The sequence below is a fragment of the Crotalus tigris genome, unplaced genomic scaffold, assembly GCF_016545835.1.
Source record: "Crotalus tigris isolate CLP2741 ecotype Arizona unplaced genomic scaffold, ASM1654583v1 scf7180000023830.6690815, whole genome shotgun sequence".
Lineage (NCBI taxonomy): Eukaryota > Metazoa > Chordata > Lepidosauria > Squamata > Viperidae > Crotalus > Crotalus tigris.
In genome coordinates this window covers 1,373,334-1,395,712 of record NW_024100214.1, presented here as the reverse complement: position 1 = coordinate 1,395,712, position 22,379 = coordinate 1,373,334, and the positions used below count along the sequence as shown (strand labels likewise).

The 22,379-nt window shown below is 39.4% G+C and overlaps 1 protein-coding gene across 2 annotated transcripts in view; it reads right to left on the bottom strand.

Annotated features, from left to right (window-relative positions):
* Window positions 1–12,543, bottom strand: part of RAB27B (RAB27B, member RAS oncogene family) — a 44,288-nt gene extending 31,745 nt beyond the window's left edge. For both annotated transcript variants that reach the window (XR_005554046.1, XM_039321939.1), the window contains exon 1: window positions 12,276–12,543. The gene's annotated coding sequence lies outside the window, so the exon portion shown is untranslated. The remainder of the gene's footprint in view (window positions 1–12,275) is intronic.
* Window positions 12,544–22,379: the final 9,836 nt, after the last annotated feature.

Sequence of the window (22,379 nt, the reverse complement as noted above, 5' to 3'; positions counted from 1 at the left end):
TTTTGATTTTCTTTGCTCTTTTTTCTACCATTTTTGTTGTTATTACTAGTTCTTTCATTTCAACTTCTGTTTTATTTGCATCCACCTCTTTTAACCAAGCCGCATCCTTGTTGTATTTCTTTGGGTTATCCCATATCTGCTTCCAGAACTGCACTGTTTCTTCCTTGTCAGGTACTGACTGATTCCTTGCAGTTTCTCCATTGATGGATTGGTAGAAACGTTTCTGATTGGATTGAAATTGGAGGTTCTGCCTATAGTTTGCAATTCGAGCTTCATATCTACTGATTTTCCTGGCTATAGCTGTTATTTGTTGCTTTATTATTTCCAGTGCTTCCTTGATCTTCCTTGTTTCTAAGTGGTATTTCTTGATTAGGTATTCTTTGGTCTTCTTGTTCTTCAGCTTCTTTTCTTTCATCTGTTCTAGCTTGCTTGCATGTGATCTTAACTTGCTGATCTTATTTTCTAGTCTAACCTTCCATTTTTGTGGTGCACTGTTTGTTTGTTTTTCTTTTTTGTTGATTTTACATCCCAGGTATTCTGTTATAACTGCAGCTGTGCTGTACATTAATTGGTTTGTTTCTTGCAGTGAATTGGTGCTTATACTTGCTATTGCAGTATTTGCATCTTTTAATGCTTGTGCTAGCTGTTTCTTTGGAACAAGCTTCAATGCAGGCAGCCTTATTCTGTTGTTTTTGTGCTGTTCTAGATGCTCAGTTATTCTTTGTTTCAATTCTTTTATTTCTTTAGTTAGAGGGTTTTGTTCTTCCTGAGGAAGAGGTGCCTGGTTTCCAAATGAGAACAGTTGTATATCTCTACTGGATTCTTTCACTGCCAACTCCCCCTGGTTTGCCTCTACATTCTGAATTACTTCTTGTAAGGCTTTGATTTCTTTGCCCTGGGTAAACCTTTGCAGTTCGTCTAATTCTGTTTCTGTAAATACTTTATTTCGTGTTATAAATCGGCGTTGATCTGCTAGTCTCTGTTCTGTTATTTCTGATTCTGGATGTTGTTCTTTCCAGAACTGGTGCATTCGTTTTAGATATCCTCGTCTTGTTGGACTTGATCTGTAGTAACAGATCATTATTTCTTTGTTTTCCATCACTGTGTATCTGCGACGGGTAAACACCTTTTCTTCCAGTAGTTCTGCAGCTGCTGGCCCTGGTTGCTCAGCCAACAGTCCTGAGTCCTGTAACCCATTTTTCACCAGATATCCAGGAACTCCAATATCTAGTGCGGACCTTGTTAACCCGGGCGACGTCCGAGCCGGTATGGCATTCTGAAATTTACGTCTCACCATATTTTTTATGGGAGAGACACTCTTTGTCTGACTCCTCTGATGAGACCTGTCCAGTATGGTTGAACCTCTGGCATAGCTCTCATCTTCCTCAGAGTACACAAGCCCCACAACCACGTCAAGGTAGTGCCTCACTATTATTATTATTATTATTTTCAAACAGCTGTACAAGGTGTTTCTTCCTATTTATTCCCACAACAATTTTTTGAGATAGGTTGGTTTGAGAAGGCCCAAAGTTGCCCAGTGAACTTCCGTATCTGAAGGTAGACATCTGAGTTTCTCTGTTATTGGTCCAAAGCCTTAAACACTAACCATAAAACAAAGCTGGGACTTCTATCCTGAATTCAGCATCATTGATAATGCTAATCCCTTTTTCTTTTTACCATAAAAGCCAACCATAGCAATGTAGATGCTAGAATACTGCCAAGATGTTAGTCACATGAGATCCAATTAATGGAGGTTGTGTCCTAATTCACTGGAGCATCGGTAGACTGGTATGCAGTTGATGAAACAAATCCAAAATGAGACTAAAGGAATCTGTATATAGGCTGAGAGTTCTCCATTCAACCCTTGTCACTAGATACTCATTTAGTCTTAGTGGCTGGAAGCAATTTGAGATAGCTTTGATTTACTCCACCAGCTACAACGATTCTAGCTGAAGAACCATTTGGTTGCTATAGTTGACAATTCTGGAACTTCCCATCTAGATTATTGGCTAGTAGTTTCTTATAGCAGGAACTTAGATAATGCCCACTACAAAAACTGCACTGGTTCCCAATATGCTTAAGGTCAGAATCCAAGTTGCTCATGATGTCATTTAATGTTCTGAGCAGCTGGGCCTCAGCCTCTAAGAGATGATTTCTCCATTTCTTTCTTTCTGCCCAAATATTAAAATATACTGAGATCTCTCATTGTTGTAGTTCAGATGAAGCAGAGACGCCTTAATCCTTTATTAAAGATTCAACAGGTACAGATATTGATTTCATTTACTAATCAGAAGAAGATTTAGAATATTTACAGCATGCACACTCTTAATCTTACTAAATGCCATTTGGCCGTGTTTCCATGTCTAACACTGCTTGACTTGATATCAACATTGTTGAACATTGTTAAGTGAATTTTGCCCCATTTTATAACCTTTCTTGCCACAGCTGTTACATGAGTCACTGCAGTTGTTAAATTAGTAACATGATTGTTAAATGAGTCTAGCTTCCCCGTTGACTTTGCCTGTCAGCGGGTCGCAAAAGCTGTCCTCCTGACCCCAGGACGCTGCAACCGTCATAAATATGAGTCAATTGCCAAGTGAATTTTGATCATGTGACCCTGGGGCTGCTGCAATGGTCGTAAGTATGAAAAAAAGGTCATGTCACATTTCTGCTACTGTAACTTCGAAGAGTCACTAAATGAACTGTTGTAAGTTGAGGACATTCAAGAAGTTCTTAAAGAGAGAGGAATTGCCCCTTTTCCTCTTGCCTCTGTGTTTCTGCATCAGCCTGTGGCTTTAAAGCAGTTTTCCTTGGCCTGACTGGGAAACGATAAGTGAGCCCTGCACGGAGACAATCTCTAAAAACCAGATTGCTCAGCAAGATATGGCAAGAGAGTAGTCAATATTACTTCCCTCTTCTAGGTATCTTGTTTTGCACACACACACACACACACACACACACACACACACACAAACCCCTCCCCTAAGACTTTCTCAGTTAGCTAGAAAAACAAAAGGAAAGTTATAAAATCTATCCATTTCAAAAACATGCCCCCATTTTGTCCCAAGGTGCTTTTTTCACGAGGTCGTTGACCAGCTGTCTGCAAGGAGTATAAATCCTTCCATTCCCCACCATCCAGCCAAAGCTGAAGAAGCTTCTTGGATGAGAAGCGAAAGGTCTTCAAAGAAAAACAAGAAAGTCCAGTTGCCTCTTGAAAAAACACCTTTGGGAAAACCCTGACCTGGATGACTGAGAATCTCCATAGACCTGCCCCCCCCCCGTCTTCTGCAAATTTCAGGTCTTGCTTCTAACCATGGAAAAGTTGGGTTCCTTTTTCTTATATAAAATGTGGACTCTCCCCTTTTTGTTGGTATCTGAAATGTAAAATTAACTAGCATGACAAACAAACATAGTGTTTATTTATAATGTATCCCTAACTACAATAATAATAAAAAAATCAATACTAAACAGCATTTATCAAATAGCAAGAGCCAGTTTGGTGCAGTGGTTAAGGCGTCGTTATAGAAACCAGGAGACTGCAAGTTCTAGTCCTGCCTTAGGTACAAAGCCAGCCAGTGATTTGGGGCCAGTATCTCTCTTTTTTCAGCCCTTGGAAGCAGGATATGGCAAAGCACTTCTGAAATATTGCTAAAAAAACTGCAGGGACTTGTCCAGGCCTTACTGACTCAAAGGCACAGGAGGCACAAATAAAAATCACTTAACCTTACACAAAATAAAGTAAAATCAATATATACCAGAATATATTTACAATCAAAAGGAAAATGCAATTAAAACAAAACATAATCCTACCTACCATTTAATTTTATTAATAGTATTTATATTAAAAGAGCCCATCTGCCATGAACATGACATTTCTAAATGACTCTAAGCACTCTGAGAACCAAAGCAGACTTGAAAGTAACTTGTATGGATCAAATTATTACACAGATTCATGTGAAACAGCAGCAGCTATTAGTAACCTTGAAACAGGAAAGTGTAAAAAGAAATGAACTGTTTATCTCTTGATAAGCCTCTCTTTCCTGTAACTACTTCTTGCTTCTCAAAATAAGCTCTCATTGGTCCACAGGTGGACATTATCTTGAGAAGCACTAACAGATTCAAAGAAGAGATATTTGCTGAAGTTGGGACTGTTCCTCAAACTGGCACATTAATTGCTTTCATACAATTAATGTCATAACAGGAGACGTTGTGCAAGTGCCACATGGATGCCTGAAGGCAATGATGTACATTGGGTGAAAGCAATAAACTGAAACAGATTCACAAAGACCAGATATTTTATGAAGAGGGGGCTCCAGGTTTAAGGATTAAAGAAATGGCCTCATCTTTTGTTTCTGACCTTCCTCTGAACAGTTTAGGAGCCCACCTTGGATTCAAAGCTTGCATCAGAGGTACAGTAGTGGCCAAAATTGTGGAAACCTTTTGGGAAAAGTGTATTTTTGAGGTTTGATGGCTAATAACACCACTTTTTTTGGGAGTAGTACCATAAAATTATATATCAGTGGAAAGATAATTTAATCAAGAATGTAATGTAACAAAGTTTGTTCAATTATCTGTACTGTATTCTATGAAAAGTTACAGCCAAATAACCAGAAAAAGGAAGCACAACTTGCTTAAGTTGATATCAGGTAGCTTTCCTTCATCCAATTGTAGCCAATGAGCATGAGTGTTTAGAGAGCCAATCAGGTGTCATCTTGTTTTGGCAATGAGCCAATCAGACCACAGTAGGATTCAGTGATTGATGTCCTGTATTGAAGCTGAGAGGAGGACATTGGTCAGTGTGTTATGTGATTGCTATCAAGTTGGTTGGGTTTTTTTGTGTTCTTTCATTTAGTGAGCTTGTAAAACATAATAAAATTAAAGTAATGGTGCAAAGAGTTTCTGGTTGCCCAGAAAGCAATGTAAAATAGTATTACCGTATTAAGTGAACAAGGCTACAGTTATAAAGAAATTAGAAGAAAAATTGGTGGAAACTTAACCAAAGGTGGCATTTCTACTGTACACTTTTCCCAAAAGGTTTCCACAATTTTGGCCACTACTGTACATGTGGCTTCATTGACAAAGAGGAATATTATACTCAGTCTTGGCTGGATTGAGATAGCCACACTTCCATTATATTTGCCATTATATCCTTGTGAGTTCACACCCTCCTAAATAATATAGGCACTGACCACTAGCGTAGCTATATTTTATTGTCAATGACTTGCTATTGCATTTTATCATTGTCACTGGTTTTTAATCAGCTCCCTGAAATGCCTTTGCCATTCACTTAAATGGGAAGAAATGAGTTTCAAAGGAACAGCTTAGCTGGGAGACAATCATTTGATCAACAGGAGATTTCCTAGTTTCTGGGAATTACAGGGCCTGAATTTGACCTTGACAACCTTATGGGAGAGAAGGATTATTGGAAGCAAATAAAGGTCAGGTCTTTCAATTCTAACTCACAATTATAAAAATAGAATAATTAAGAACTGGAGGAAGGGGGGGGATCCTTTTAAACTCATTTATGTCAAGATTATGTGAAGTCTGGCAGATGGCATCAGAATTCCAGACTTTTTCAATACTTTTGCCCCTTTTCCTAAAGCTGTCACTGAAGTTACTGTCTCAGAAAAAAAGAGGGGGGGGGGAGAGCTAAGCCCACTTTTCCAAATTTGGACCAACCCAGCATTATCTTATCCAAACAAACATTATCTCCTTAAAAACATAGCAGGGGAAAAGTTACTGATTTGACAAAATAGATAATCCTTCTCATCAGGAATTGTAGATTTCTTTTTTCTGCAGGCATCTTTTATTTCTCTATACCAGGTACAACATTGTGTAATCTCAACTTTTTTTTTACTTCAGAGCTTAGAAGGTAAATTAAGAAAAAAACACAAACCATTCTGCAAACCTCTCTTATAAATTGTAATATAATCTGGAACTTTTTCTGCAGCCTCTTGTTTGAGATACTAGCTGGAATTGTTCTGTTTGTAGCAGTCCAGCACCATCCTGTGGTTTGTCTGGAGCATTGCAGTTTCTTTAACCAGCTGTTTCACTGTGATCTGAATTGCTCTGAAATCCACCCATTGTTATCTTTGAAAATTTATGTTGTAACATCTAAAGTTATTTTTTTAAAAAATATTTTATATTTACATTAACCTTTGTTTTAAAATAGCATTTGATTTGTGTTTATCTCTTGTGAGATTGCTCTGTCTAAATCATTTAGTCACACATCTGTATAATACAGAACTAGGTGGTTGTACTATTTTTATTTATAACACACACACACACACACACACACTTTATTTTCCAAAAAGGCAGAACAGGTTGTGAGAGGCCTATTTTACAAGCAAAAGGAGACACTGCCATCATGCAACATTCCATAATAAATATATTGGGAGGGAAATTGTATTTGTCTCATAAAACTACCTAACAGCCATGATTTCTTGCTTACACAACATGGAAATAATAATGAAACATGATAAACTTTTAATAAGCAGTAATGCCTTATCTTTGCTATTTAAATAGAATTGTGTTCAATCCTTAAATAGCAGCCATAGTAACATAACTGTTGCTAAGAAGAACTCACGTTCACTGCACAAACAGATAAAAAGATGTGGTGTAGTTAGGTACATTTTTCTCAAAACTGTTGCATTTTCCACTTAAGTTCAAATCAAGTTTTTCAGAGATCACAATCACAGGGTTTTATTCCCATCCCTAATCCCTATCAGCTGCTTTTTATCCTTTGCTATGGCAACTAGCCCAGGAAGAGAGACAGACCTGGCTTGGATGATCATTAGCCTGTACAATATGTTCCTGCCTTTTTTGTCCTTCTCTACTATATCTTGACATGTCTCAGTTTCATGTGGCTACATGGATCATTCTTCTCTGACCATAGCCTTGAAAAGAAGTATAGGTCCAAGAGCCATCACTGACCAGGTGCAGCAGAAGTGAGATGAAGCAATAGAAGTCATTGGTCAAACCCAGGGGTCTTCAAACTTGGCCCTTTTATGACTTGTGGACTTCAACTCCCAGAATTCCTCAGCCAGCATGCCTGGCTGAGGAATTCTGGGAGTTGAGGCCAAGTTTGAAGACCCCTGGTCTAACCATACCTGATGATTTAGATGAGAAGATCTTTGTTTTTCTGGAATCATTTCTGAATTCCCAATATCTGTTATCTGCGCTATGAGTTATCAATCTCACTATATTTGGGTGAAAAATATGAAGGTAGCAGCATTCCTGACTTCCAATCTGTTTTTTTCTATCCCATCCTACATTTGTATAGCGCTAAATATCCTCATCTCATTATGCAATGGCAATTCTTATCACAGTATTGCGAGGTGTTATGCTCAAATGGAGGTGATGAGGTGAAAAGAGAATGGCTACCTACAGATTTCGTGGTACAGATTAGACTCAAATTGTAATCTTTGTAATCTGGAGCACTGAACACATTTATTTGGGAATAAGAAACTGAACCAGTTTGATCCAGTGGTGAAGGCACAAGGCTAGAAACCAGGGGACCATGAGTTTTAATCCTGTTTAGGTATGAAAGCCAGCTGGGTGACTTTGGGCCAAAGAGATTATGAGTTCCAGTCCAGTTTCACTACCAGCTGGGTAATCTTGGACCAGTCACTCTGTCTGAGTCCAACCCACCTTACAGGGTTGTTGTTATGGGGAAAATAAGAGGAAGATGTGCTGAATATGTTCACCACCTTGAGTAATTTGTATAAGGCAGGATATAAATAAAATAATAAATATCTAATAAATAAAAAAATCAATAGAAGCCCTAAATATATTGCACTGAATTTCTTGTGAGTTGCAACTGAATCAACGTGAACAAGCAAAATGCAACTTTGAAAAATCCATCCTATATTTATTTAAGAAAATTTATATGGCCACCCATCTCACTCTCGGTGACTCCAGGAGACTAACAAAGAAAAAAGCCCCATATAAAAGCTATAAAAAAAATACCTGTAACCCTCCACCCCCTGGTAACAACAAGGTCACAGAATTCATATCCCAAACTTTGCAAAAAGAAATAGTTGAGGGGAAGGCCACATTCTATTAAATGCAGTTTGCCTTAATAAACTAGAACTCTCTCATGTGACTCAAAGTTGGGAAAGTTAATTGTTGAATCCCTCCTCTCTGTCACATGGTATCACTCAACAGCTGCTCAAGGGAGCAATTCTCCAGGAGAAACAGAAATTTGGAAGCAAGGAAGCACTGAGACATAGTATGAAATAAAAGATTAATATCATGTTGAGTCCAGCGTGAGATATTTTCTAGGACTATGCACTGTTTCAGTTTTGAAGGGCAAGATGGAATTGGGAGCTTGCACGGAAGCACATGGTCTTATTAAGGATACTTCAGACCAAGCATGGCTTTTCCCAGGATCACATGTCAGGTGCACACACCCAGGGGAATAAAATGTGGCTGCTTGAAGGGGCTGAGCACAGACCCATGCAAACTCTGGATTAACTTTTTTTTTGTCTTTCGATCCAAAGCTTTGATCTTGACAGATGAATGCATGAGAGACCGTAACTTCAATACATCAGATACTCGTATTAACCCCAAAAGAAGACAATCTTGAACTGAAAATGATTCTCCTCAAAGAATAATATAAAAACAATAATAGAGAAACATATAAAAGAGACAAAAAAGACGAGTAGACAGGCACGAGACTGCACAGGAATTTATTTAGGCTTTTACTTGAAGTCTTTCTTCAAGAGCACCAACTGATCCCAAAACATTTGCGTAATAGCAAAAAAAATAAAGGGGAAGGGGTTTTGTGATATTTCAAAGTTCAAGGTTCAAGTGGAGAACAGTTTTGATAACCTCATTTGTGGTCAATGGCTCATGTAGTGGAATTTTTTTAAAGACGGGTCAATATCCTGAAATTCAGAACAATCTCCATTCAAGCTTGAATCACAGCAAAATCAATAGAAGAGTTTCATTAAAATGAAATATGGCTAGCCATTTACTGCCCCAAATTCATTTGCAAGAAAATCGGGATTTAGTGGTCTGTTCAATGGAGTTAATTCCAACTTCATGCACACAAAGAGGGGCAAAGATGAAAAAAATGCAGCGGTTGAAATTGTTGAAACAATGCTAGCTTGTCTTTCACATACAGAACCACATGCTTAAAAAAGGGTGACTGCGCTGTTTCATTCACCCAACTATCCCTGCAGAACTGACTTCCAAGCTTCTCGTAAGAAAAAAACCAAAGTCACTAAAAGGTATGTGCACAATGGCCAGATCCAGCAACCTCAATAATGGTTTGCAATCTAAAACATTTTGATATATAAATCACAACATTAACTTCCTTTATGATGCTATAAAATCTATTTGGGCAACTTGAAAGTAGAAATGATGATAACGAAAGCAGGATACATGAGCAATCACCAGAATTATTAGAGATGAGTATCAGATCACAAGTTGCTTAAATATATGGAGATTTAATCAAAGATGAGGTTGTATTGTACAGTCATAGCAGCCATTTTGACTTTTCCGACATCCTTGCTCCCCACCCCCACCCCGTCATGCCCCTTAAGGTTCTAGATTGCTTTTCAGTTCAAAATGGTAGAGCCAGGACATTTTTTGTCCTAGTTTAATTGTTTTAGGATTAATCTTGTCAAGTCTTTAAGAGATTTTCTCCTTCTACAGTACTAAAACTAACACACTGTAATAACTCTGAGGAGATACAAGATGAGTGGAGCCTTGGGTTTCCCCCTCTGAACTAAGCCAGAAAGCAGTTGACTGAGGGCAGTCATCATAGCTGGTGGCTGAGCCTGCCGCTACAGCTCGTTGAACAGACTTTATTAAAACAAATGGCAACTTAGAGTGGGAACCTCTATATTAACTGAAAGTGCCCAAATATAGTTTTTTTTCTGAAATTCACCAGTTAATAGGTTAGTAGTAATATAATGTGGGAAGAATCCAGAGAAAGAAATATTTGGGGGAATATTAAAAAGGCAGAATATATTTCCCCAAAGGAATAATGGAGAAAATCTTAAAAGAAGACAGAAACCAGCCCCAGCCTCTCTCTCCCAAGCAGAAAACTCAGCAGAGACCAGCTTTTAATAATAGTAATAATAATAATAATAATAATAATAATAATAATAATAATAATAGTAATAATAATAATAGAAAGACTGTGGCAAAAGCAAGCAAGGGTAGTACCAATAGTAATAGGCTCCTTGGGTGCAATCCCAAAACAACTGGAGCACCACTTGAACACCATTGGCATTGACAAATTCGCTATTAGTCAATTGCAAAAGGCGGCCTTATTAGGAACTGCTTCCATCCTGCGACGATATCTGTAATACCATCAAACATCCACATTTGCCTATCCCAGGTCCTGGGTAAGGACTCGATAGGTAGACAAAATGCCAAATCCAGTCTGAACATCTGGCTGACTGTGCGATGATTAATAATAATAATAATAATAATAATAATAATAATAATAATAATAATAATAATAATAATAATAATAATAATAAAGTTGGAAGGGACCTTGGAGGTCATCAAGTCCAACCCCCTGCTCAGGCAGGTAATCCTATACCATTTCGGACAAATGGCTGTCCAGTCTCTTCTTAAAAACCTCCAGTGTTGGAGCATTCACCGTTTAGAAATGTAAATTCAGTAATCCTTTCAGAAAGGTTTGAGCCTTCCAGCTAGAAACTGAAGAAATTAGGAAGACAAAGTCCCCTAAAATCTACATACCCCCACCCAAATTCTAAGGACAGGAAACATAATATTAACCCACCAATACAAAAAGGGCACACTCAGACTCAAGTCAAAGTACATGACACAGGAAATACAAAGCCTCAAACAGGAAGAACTCCAAACAAAAGCTCAAGGAGGTATAAAAACCCACCACTCCCAGCAACGTGTAGTCAGCTTTCTCAGAGCCATCTTTCTGTCTAGCTCTCCTCTTCAATAAACTGCAACCTTCTTTCTAAAGCAGTCTCCATTTTGTTTAGTCCCAGCTTGGACTGGACCCTGATGAAGATTTCTTTCAACAATATAATCGATTTCATTTTGAAGCACTGAAACATAAACTGATGTACAGTAGCTATGTCACGCTGTGCTAGTTTATTTAGGAGAAAGACTTATTCTTTTCTAAGGTGGACACACTTTCAACGACAGCCGCTGAAAAAAAGTCCAAAGGACTAAATCAATAGATTGAAATTGCTCATTGGTTACTTAACTACTCTCTTCCCTGTTATGCCAATATATTGTATTTTCTATTAAATTATGGTAACTTTTATATTTGCATATACCGTAGATATGTCAATCACCATATGCAGCTTTAAGGCAAACACTTGTGCCTTCTTTCAGTTTTCTTGTGGGCAATGCATTCACTCATTCAGGCACTGTGCTAGAACAGCGTTCAAAAGTGCATCTGCAAACTCTATGCACATCATAATAGTTATGATCCTGGCTCATAAAAGATACAACAAACCAGGATGGCTTTTGGTATATTAATCACCCTCTGCGAGAGGAAACCAACAGGTGCAGCTATATTGTATGCCTTATTCACAGTAAACCAGGATTTGCACGGCTTCCAAAACAGCATAAACAGGGATTACAAACCTCTCCTCACCTTTGACTAAAACAGGATCTCGTACTTCGGCTCCTTTATTTAAAGCAACCACAACGCTTCCTGTACACATCAGCAGAGATCGCTATCTTAAAAATCAACAACCCTCTCACTCAAAGAGCAGAATAAGACGGGCTACAGTTTGTAACGGGAACGGTGGATAATTCCGAGTTACTTTAGAACGGCTAAAATAATTTCTCCTAGGAGCTGAAAGCAGCAGGGGCGCTTTCATGTCTGCGGTGTTTCTGGTGTTTTAAAGTTCCTCCTTAAAATGTAGCAACAGGCTACAAGGGAAAAAAATAAAATAAAACTACTCTAAATCCTTGGGGCTGTCGCTTGTATGGCAGGCGAGCCCCAAGCAAGATGATTGTGTTTTTCTGTTTTGTTTTGTTATATAAAAAAAAACCCTGTCTTTGAAAAACTTTCCAATGCACAGAGCCCCAGCCTGGCATAGCGCACAAATCCCCCCCCCCTCACACACACACACACACACATAACCCAATGGCAAGAGACAAACCGCGCTGCATTTTAATCCCCCGCCGTTGCAACCCTGGAAGAGACCCGATTTCGCCTACACTACAGCAAAGGTTACCGACCATTTCACTCCGGGCGCGTCCCGTTTCGGAACCGAATACCCGAATACTCGATCTTCGGGAGGGGGGGGGGCAAAACTTACCGGCGTGGGAAGCCTGCCCTTCTTTGGCTCGGATGCCCGCTCGCCAAGTTCTTTCTTCCGCCTTTCCCGGAACCTCCCCAGCCACCTTTTGGAAACGGAGATGGGCGTATAAAAGGGAGGAGAAGGCACACCGGGGAGATTCGGACGACTTCGAGTGCCGAAAAAAGTCAGTTGGCTTCTAACTTGGCACCGCCCTCGGCTCGGGGGAAGCGGCTGCCTCTACAGGCCGACGGGAGGAAAAAGGCGTTCCCTCCGCCTCATCGCCGGGCAGGACAGATGTGGCGGAGGTAGCCCAGGAAAACCCGGCGGATGACTCAAGGGGCGCATTGTCCGCCGCTCCACGCACGCTCCGCGCTCTGGGGAAACTTCGCCCAGGCTTCCTGTTCCTCGCGTGGCCAACTGAGAAGTTTCAGTAGCACAGTACAGGTAGTCCTCGACTTGCAACAGTTCATTTAGTGACCGTTCGAAGTTACAACGGCACTGGGGAAAAAAAAGAGACTTTTGACCCCTTTTCACACTTTACAACCGTTGCCGCATCCCCGTGGTGTTACCTTCGTATGCTTGACAATTGGTACCTTCGTATGCTATGACGGTTGCAGCGTCCCGGGGTCATGGGATCGTCTTTTGCGATGTTCTGACAAGCAAAGTCAACAGGGAAGCCAGATTTGTTTAACAACCACCTTGCTAATTTAACAACAGCAGTGATTCATGTAACAAACATGGCCAGAAAAAAAAAAACGTAAAATGGGGCCAAACTCACTTAAGAAATTTGTCCCCTGGCAATATAATTCTGGGCTCAATTGTGGTCGTAAGTCGAGGACTAAAAATGATTCAGACTTGAGATGAACTGCGGTTCCTTTGGAAGGTTGGCTGAAAATTCTTTTTGAGGCTCCCAAATGGAAGGAATCTTTTCAGATTCCTTGTCTTGCAGATCAGTTTACATTGTGTTTGACAAAGGCGTTGCTTTAATGTATGCATTTCCCCACACATGCATACACACGCACACACACACACACCCTTGATGGACTAAATAAACTAAATCACTTGGCTGCATCTCCTACCAAAACAGCTAAGACAGAACCCAAACCAGCTCTTCAGGCAATCAAACCTCACAAGGTATTTACTGATGTAGCAGGTGGATAAGGAAATACATGCTGGCTCTGTCTCAAATTTTCTTTTCGTTACTCAGTTTGAGTCCCTGACCTTCCCATGTTGCGTGGCAGAATCTGAAGCAGGTTATTATTTATGTTTTGGGTTATTTTTTATTTGTAGTTACATGCCCTGATAAAGCTGGGTTTCTGGACATGTAGTCAGTTCGATTCATATTAGAGTGACTGTAGCAAACTCAAGAGTTTGAGTTTCACCTTTAAATATAAATAAATATTTTCCAGGCTGATGCATCCTGAACAGTTGAAATTTGGCTTCCATATAACTGTAGGTGAAGCTCATTTATGCAGAGGCCCCAAATCTATTTTCAGCTAGAGAAATCAGTAAAGGGATATGTAGAGCACTATAGAAAATGTGTCCACAAAATAATAATTATAAAATAAATAAATAAAAGGGAGTCAGTTTAGTGTATTTGTTAAGGTCAGGCTAGAAAGCCAGAGACTGTGTGTTCTAGTTCTTTTAGCCATGAAAGCCAGCTGGTTAATTTTGGACCAGCCACTCTCTCTCAGCCCAGCCCACCTCAAAGGATTGTTGTTGAGGAGGCAATGGAGAAGGAAGGTGTTTTTGATATGTTCGTCACCTTGAGTTGTTTATAAAAGTAATAAAAGTGGGATACAAATAAATAAAATGAAGAAAAAAACAATATTCTCCATCTGATTGGTATTCAGCCACTGACCTCATTGTCTTTACTATGTCCTTCCTGACAATTAAAACAATTCTGTTCCTTCTTTGTTTTTGTCTCCCAAGTAGTAAATGCTCTGATTTTTTTTGACTGAGAGTGCCAATTTCAGTCCATCTCAATTTTGCCAATGGTAAGGTATCAGTTTGTAATAGTATAATTTCCTTTTTCACGGAGTTGAGCTTTCCTGTGTTCATGCTTCTTACATTCCATATTCTCACTGGAATTCCATCTCTGCAGCATCAGTGTTCTTTTCCTGCCTGGCAATATCAGCAATGAACCATCTTGAAAGCTTTAATCTAGCCACATCATAACCCCAGTAGAACTCCAAAATGTTACTCCATAAAATGTTGAGTGTCATCCAACCTGTGGGGGCCATCGTTTGGCACTATATTGTCAATCATTTTATATTTTTTATCCATCCGGCAAAAATGCAGGCGTGATTAGCCAATGCCTTCTCTTGCGCAGTAGCAAAGCTGGCTGAGGAATTCTGGGAGTTGAAGTCCTCAAGGCTTATAGTAGTCAAGGTTGAGGACCCCTGTATTATATTACCATTGCCTGATATAGGTACACTCATAGCAAAAACTCTATCAGTCATTGTCCCTGTTGTATACTTCATTCGCGTGCGAATGATGAAGACACATAAACAACTCTTTATTCTCCTTCTAACAACACCCAAGCAAAAACAAAAGGCACACAAGCCTTTTTGTATGGCCAGAAACCCGGACAACGTCAACCAATGGAATAGAGCGTTTTCGCACCATGCGCATGCGCACAAGGCTGGCGCCGCTCTGTCTGGTCCCGGGCAGCTTTTGGAATGCCTGGGACCAATGCAACGTTCCGAGCCTGCTTTTGCAGGCTCAGGACACAACAGTCCCAAAGGTGCTTTCCTTTCTCCAAAAAGCACTTGGACAACCTTTTGTCTGAAATGGTATAGGGCACAGGTCTGCAACCTGCGGCTCTGGAGCCGCATGCGGCTCTTTGAGCCTTCCCCGGTGGCTCCCAGCCTCCTCTGCCTTTGCAGAGAGAGACAGAGACAGAGAAAGGTAATTGCGCTTCCCTGCTTCCTTCTCTCTCTCTCTCTTTCTCCCTCTCTCTCTCTCTGCGTGTGTGTGTGTGTGTGTGTGTGTGTGTGTGTGTGTGTGTGTGTAAAAGATTGCACTCACAGTGTTCTCCGAGGAGCTGAAAAGCTTTCTGGACGGAGCTCCTCCCTTTGCTGCATCTCTGCAGGAAGCAGGAAGGGCAGGAGAGAGCTAGCTAGCCCAGCTAGGCTGACTCAGGAATTCTGGGAGTTGAAGTCCATGAGTCATAAAAGAGACGAGGTTGTTTACCCTGAGCTTGTTGGACAACAGCTTGAAGCTTGCAGGTGAGCAGCAGATAGGAGAGAGAGAGAGAGAGAGGGAGGGAGGGAGAGAGGGAGAGAGAGAGAGAGAGGAAAGAGAGAGAGAGAAAGAAAGAGAGTGGGGGAAGAGGAGTGGCAGGCAGACCAAGGGCAGATAGAGAGGGAGGGAGAGAGAGAGGCAGAGAGAGAGAGACCCTTTTGACATCTAAAATGAAGATAACACTGCATATATCCTTTTTTTACCTGTATGTGTATGTGTATGTATGTGTATATATATATATATATGTGTGTGTATGTATACATACATATATATACACACACATATATATATATACATACACAAACACACACACACAAACACACACACACACCTATAATAAAGGTAAAAAAGGATATATGCAGTGTTATCTTCATTTTAGCTATCAAAAGGATTTTGCGGCTCCCTGTGTTTTGTTTTTGGTGGGAAACGGGTCCAAGTGGCTCTTTGAGTGTTTTGGGTTGCCTACCCCTGGTATAGGGCTTCCTGCCTGAGCAGGGGATTAGACTAGATGACCTTCAAGGTTCCTTCCAACTCTGTTATTTTTTTAAGTCAAGGGAGAAATGATCCAGTCCCTCTGTGCTCACTGCATTAGCCACTTCCTCCCTACTTCACCCCCTCCATACACAGGCTTGGAGACCAAACATTCTGATTTAGCACCAAGAAATCTAATTTCAACCCAGTATAGTTGGGAAACATGGAAAATAATACTATAGAGAAGAGAACAAGGTGACTGAGATGTATTTTTTGCCAAGTTGTTATAAAGTAGATCCCAAGACTTTTTTATTAGGAGAAAGGGAAAGGGCTATTAGATTCAATGAAGTAAGTATGTGTATATGTCTGTGTGCTGATTATATATATATATATATATATATATATATATATATATATATATATATATATATAGTGTCATAGGGTTGGAAGAGATTTATACCATTCCAGACAAATGGCTGTCCAGTCTCTACTTGATAACCTGCAGTGATTGAGTTCTTACAACTCTGGGAAGCAAACAGCTCCATTGTTTAACTGTTCTCACTGTCAGGAAATCTCTTCTTAGTTCCAGGATCCTCTGACAAGCTTTTATCCTCATCCTGCCCTCAGGTGCTATAGAGAATAAATACTGCATGGATTAAACTCCTGTTTGTACCACATTACATAATATTTTGACTGATTATATCATTTGATTGCAAAGAAATCTGCATTGAGGCTGACTGAAGCTGCCAATACTAGCTAGGATATTCTGTGCAGTGCGAAACACCTAATTTGTAACTTTTATCACTTTTTTTGATGAAGATGTATCAAACATTCTGCTCTGAGTGTGCCTTAAGTAGAAAAATTAAAATAAACAAACCAAAGTAAACAAAAAAAGTCTTAGAAAATTCCTCTCTGCACTGCTAAAATTCTGTAGAATTAATTCTATTGTTGTTTGTGGACTGAAAATACAAATGATCATTTTCTGCAAAGCTTCATTCAATTTCTTAGATTTCAATGTGCTTTATAAAGAGACTTCTTTCTTATCTGATGCTTTGTCTTGTATTCCTAGGTCAAAAAAAAAAAATTCTGTTCATAGGCACAAAAGGCTGGGAATTTCTCCTGTACACATAGCCCTTGAGTTATGATTGTAATTGAGTCCCACAATTTCAGTCATAAGTCACTACAGTCATAAAACAGACCATCCTGTGATCAGACCCAATTTCATGATTTTTGCAGCGGTTGTTAAGCAAATGTGGCAGTTGTAAAGGAGCTGTAAAATTGTAAAGAGTTGTAAAGAGTGTAGTTGTAAAGAGTCATCTTGTGGTGAGATGGGCAGCAAATAAATTTAATTAATAATAAAGTGAACCCATAGAATAGAATAGAATAGAATAGAATAGAATAGAATAGAATAGAATAGAATAGAATAGAATAGAATAGAATAGAATAGAATAGAGTTGGAAGGGACCTTGGAGGTCTTCTAGTCCAACCCCCTGCTCAGGCAGGAAACCCTATACCATTTCAGACAAATTTGCTATCTTGCACAGCTTCCCTCGGTAGCTTCTGCTTTGAGTCCTGTGGTTACTTTGGAGCATAAATGTAGGATAAAAATGTTTTCAATAACTCTAGGAATTTGCAGGCAATGTTTGGCTTAGAAAGATTTTGAAACAGGCAGACTCTGGAATTACATAAGCCTGTTTTGCTTCAGCAAATTCAATCATTTTAGATCCAGCCATCCTACCTGAAAAGAAATGCATTGTGGGCTCTTCCTGCAGGAGTATAGCAATCATTGTCCTGTCTCATATATTGGAAATAGCTGCCTTGATTAGTTGCCACTGATAGTTTATCCCTCATCAATTTATTTTGCTTTCTTTTAAAGTCATTTGAGTTAATGATAACCATTATATGGCATACAATTCTACATTTTATGAAGATGGAACTGGTTTTTTTTCTGTTTCCTGAATCTCTTTTTAATTACTTTCATGGGATGACTTGAAGTTGCATTATTAAAAAAGAGAGAGCATCTACCTATCTTCCCAAAAAATCTCTCTATGACGTCCCAAGCCCCAGATAATAACACTGTCTCAGTGAAGAAAATGAGCTCCTGAAAAATACCAAATCCATTATGGATATTACCTGTAATGGCTATACTATAGTGAACATCAGTGTTTAAAAGTAACTGCTATGGGTAGCTGTGGGGCAAAATATTTTGCTGGGCAGGGTTTTCTGAAATTATCTTGCTGATATATTGTAGAAACCAGAATGGTAACTAGACCCTTCATATCCTAAGCATAGTAATAGAAGGAACAAACATAAAACAAGTATCAACGTTCAAGTATCTAGGAACAACATTCACCAAAGATGGTAAAATGGATGAAGAGATTAATGTACCATGTAGAAAGGCAAAGCAAGTACAGGTAGTCCTTGACTTACAGCAGTTCACTTAGTGACCAGTCAAAGTTACAATGGCACTGAAAAAACTGACTACTGAAAAAACTGACTTATGATCATTTTTCACTCTTACGATCTTTGTAGCATTCTCATGATCATGTAATCAAAATTCAGATGCTTGGCAACTGGCTCATACTTATGACCATTGCTGTGTCCCAGGGTCATGTGATCCCCTGTTGCAACCTTATGACAAGCAAAGTCAGTGGGGAAGCCAGATTCACTTAACAACCATTTTACTGACTTATCAACTGCAGCGATCCACTGAACAACTGCGGCAAGAAATTTCATAAAATGGGGCAAAACTCACTTAACAAATGTCTCACTTAACATCAGAAATTTTGGGTTCAGTTGTGGTCGTAAATTGAGGACTACCTGTATTGAGAAAACTACCTGCACTCCTACAACACAAGGCAATACTTATCAGCACAAAGAAGAACCTCATACAAAGCATATTCGTTCCCACCCTATGTTACCAGTGCCAAACGTGGGTACTTACTATAAAGATAATGAGATGTTTGAGGAAAGTTGCTGGAGTGATCAGAAAAAATAAAATCAGATATGAGACCACAAGAGAAAGAGTTGGCATAGAACCAATCTTAAATTACATACAAAAAGAGCAAATAAAATAGCTTGTTCACCTGGAGAGGATGTCTTGAGATTCCATGCTGTCCAAGGCATATACAAAAAGAGAAGGTCAACGAACATGAGGCGGACCCAGAAGAAGTTGGAGAAACAACATCAAAGACACGCTACAAAACCATGAGAAGAGCAAGAATCAGAACTTTGTATCTCGCTCGACACCCAAAGCAGTAAAAGAGGAAATAAAGAAGAAAAAGAAGAAAACTAAACATCTTCCACCTTTTGGTGTCTACCAGATTTCCATAATTCCTAACAGATATGAACAATGTCCATGTTGATCAATGAGTATGGAAAGTAAAATGTGATGCATCTGGAAAGCAGATAAATAACCAGGATTACATAATCAGGATTCATCACAAGAATAAGGAAGTGAGTGGTAATAATAGTCATGCCATCTCATTCCCAATTGTGTTTTTGTTCAGTTGTTTACAGCAGTGGCCCCCAACCTTTTGGGCACCAGGGACCGGTTCCGTGGAGAGAGTTTTTTTGTGGATTGGAGAGGGTGTGGTTTTGCAAATTGCCTGCATCCCGTGGATGGGGCTTCACTTGTTTCTGGCATGCCACGGTCTGGTGTCGGTCCACAGATTGGGGGTTGGAGATCCCTGGTTTACAGTGACCTAAACAAGAAGATACATTTCTTGCAGTTCATATTAATCCTCAGCATAGCATGTTTGCAACTGCCTTGTGAACTTATGTGGGAAAGGATCTTGAAACAGCCGAGATGATTAAAACAAAAGATTTGCAAGATAGTACATGCCAAAAAGTCAAGCCGATCAACTGTGGTGTGCTAGTACTGCATGGTGATAAAACGGTCACATTTTGCAAAGTACAGCAAGCCAGCTTGTCCTACCTGTCAACACATTACCAAAGATGTAATTCCACATCCTATCAAGATGCTAGAATTCTACATTTTACATAATGAACAAGCCCGTCATCTTCACTCAAGAGGTTAGTCATAAACTGCTCACATTTTATGCAAACTGACTGCTGTCATCTTGTCATCACATGTTCTATCAAGTACTGAAATTGGCAGCGGACTTTAAAATAAGCCTTTTCTTCTTGAATTCTTATCTGATGCTAGGTATCCAGATAGCCATTTCTAATGGGGAGGAGAAGGGGGGGATAGCAGGAAAACAAGAAAAGAAATTTATGAAAGAAGAGCTGGTAACCACATAAAGTTTATTATCGTTGGCAGCAAAGCTGGTGAGCCAGAGAAATGTCGGTGCTTTAAATTAATATACAGATTGGATTTGAACCTATAGAAATCATAATTGATCATTTGGAATTGATAGAGGAATGGGGAAGGGGGAAATTGGTATTTCCTTTGGCTCAATTAGCTGTAACAAATACGGCATTCTCTGGGAGAAGAAAGGGAAACACTTCAGCATAAATGGTATTCAAAAATCCAGCCTCTGGCGCGGGAAAAGAAAGTTTGAGTTGTACTTTGGAAGGTGAATCTACACTTCCAAGGCAGCATTTTCAGAAATGTCGCATGTTGTATACATAGGGCTAAATAGGCAGCTGAGAGGTCTAAATAGGTAAACAACAAAACAACTCTTTGCAAGAGAGAGAGAGAGGTGGGGGGAGAGGGATCACTGCAGAGCAAATGGAACCAGATCCTGATATCCAGACAAATCGGAGATAAGCTTTTAAAATAGCTTGCAGAAAAATCTAAGAAGACTGGATGATCAATACGAGATGATTCTAGGTAGTTTTCAAGGCCAAAATTGTTCTGGCTTTTCGCTTTTCTAACAAAGAAAGAATTGGAAGCAGACTTTGCCTTTATTTGTAAGAGCCATTCAAAAGTACCAAGTAGGTTTAATCTGTTTGTTAATTTTACTACGTCCACTGATGCAATCTCACCTTGTATCAGCACTCTTCTTGTGCACAATAAACCAGAATCGCAAGCAGCCAAATTATTACAAACAAGAGCCACGTTTTTGTGGGCATCTCCATTTTAATTCCAGCCTGGCTCAGTTTAAAGAGAGCAATGCCTCATCAACACCTTGCTTCCCACACTGGGGCTGTTTGTAAGCAAAGTTTGTAATCCTTCTGTTCCTATTCATTTATTTAGTATATTTTTCCATCCCTTTTAAAGTAGTAGATAAAATCATTTCAAGGTTGAAATTGCAATATCTGAATGCTTTAATTTTGAGGCAGATGGTCGAAATAGAGTAAACAAAAGGATTAATTAGCATCTGGTAGGAAAGAATGCAAAAAGAGAGAAAATGCCAATTAAATATTCATTCAGGTTTAAAGATATTCTTTACTTGTATTTCTGATAAAGTAGCATTTCTACTGGTATTTAAACTATTGGAGATTAATTTTCTAATTCTTTATGAAAAAGCTTAGCCACAAATCAATTTTTCTTCTTAATGAAATAGAAAAAACAAAGTTAAACCAAGTCTTTGAATCCTGCATACAGAAAAAAATATAAATACCAATAATATTTGCCACATATTTCTTCCAAAAATTTTGAAATGATATATGATATAATGAAGACCATTATAGCAATAGCACTTAGACTTATATATTGCTTCGTGGTGCTTTATAACCCTCTCTAAGTGTTTTACAGAGTCAGCATATTGCCCCCAACAATCTGAGTCTTCATTTTACAGACCTCGACAGGATGGAAGGCTGAGTCAACCTTGATCCAGTCAGAATTGAACTGCTGGCAGTCAGAAGAATTACCCTGCAATACTGCATTCTAACCACTGTGCCACCAGGGCTCTTATAGCATCTTATTATGACATCCCAATGATTACATGATCAAAATTTGGGTGCTTGGCAATTGCCATGCATTTGTAATGGTTGCAGCATCTTGATGTCATGTGATCACCATTTGCAACCTTCCCTGGGGGCTTCCAGCAAGAAAAATCAATGGGAAAAGTCAGATTTGCTTAGCAACTGTTTAATTCACTTGAGGATTGTGGCAAAAAGGTTGTAAATTGGGCGTGACTCACATAATGACTGCATCACTTAGTGACAGATGTTTCTGTCCCAAATTGGTCTTAAGTCAGGGGCTACCTGTACTCAAAGAAGAATTCAAGGTAATCTCCAGTTATAGAATTGGCCTTGGAAATAGAAGAGGAGGAGGAGGAGAAGGCAGAAGATGACGATAGAAAAATGTTGAGATGTTAGAATGGATGTCCCTCTCCCCACCTTTCTGTTTTGAGTGCAATAACACTTTTTTCCCCCTCCCTGGATCTTACTCCCTTTCAGCCTCCTCTCACTATTCAAGAGAGATTCTCTTTTCGTGAAAATACCTGATCCGTTCTCTGCCAGCTCTTTTCCATTCTCTGGTTATCAGCAGCAAGT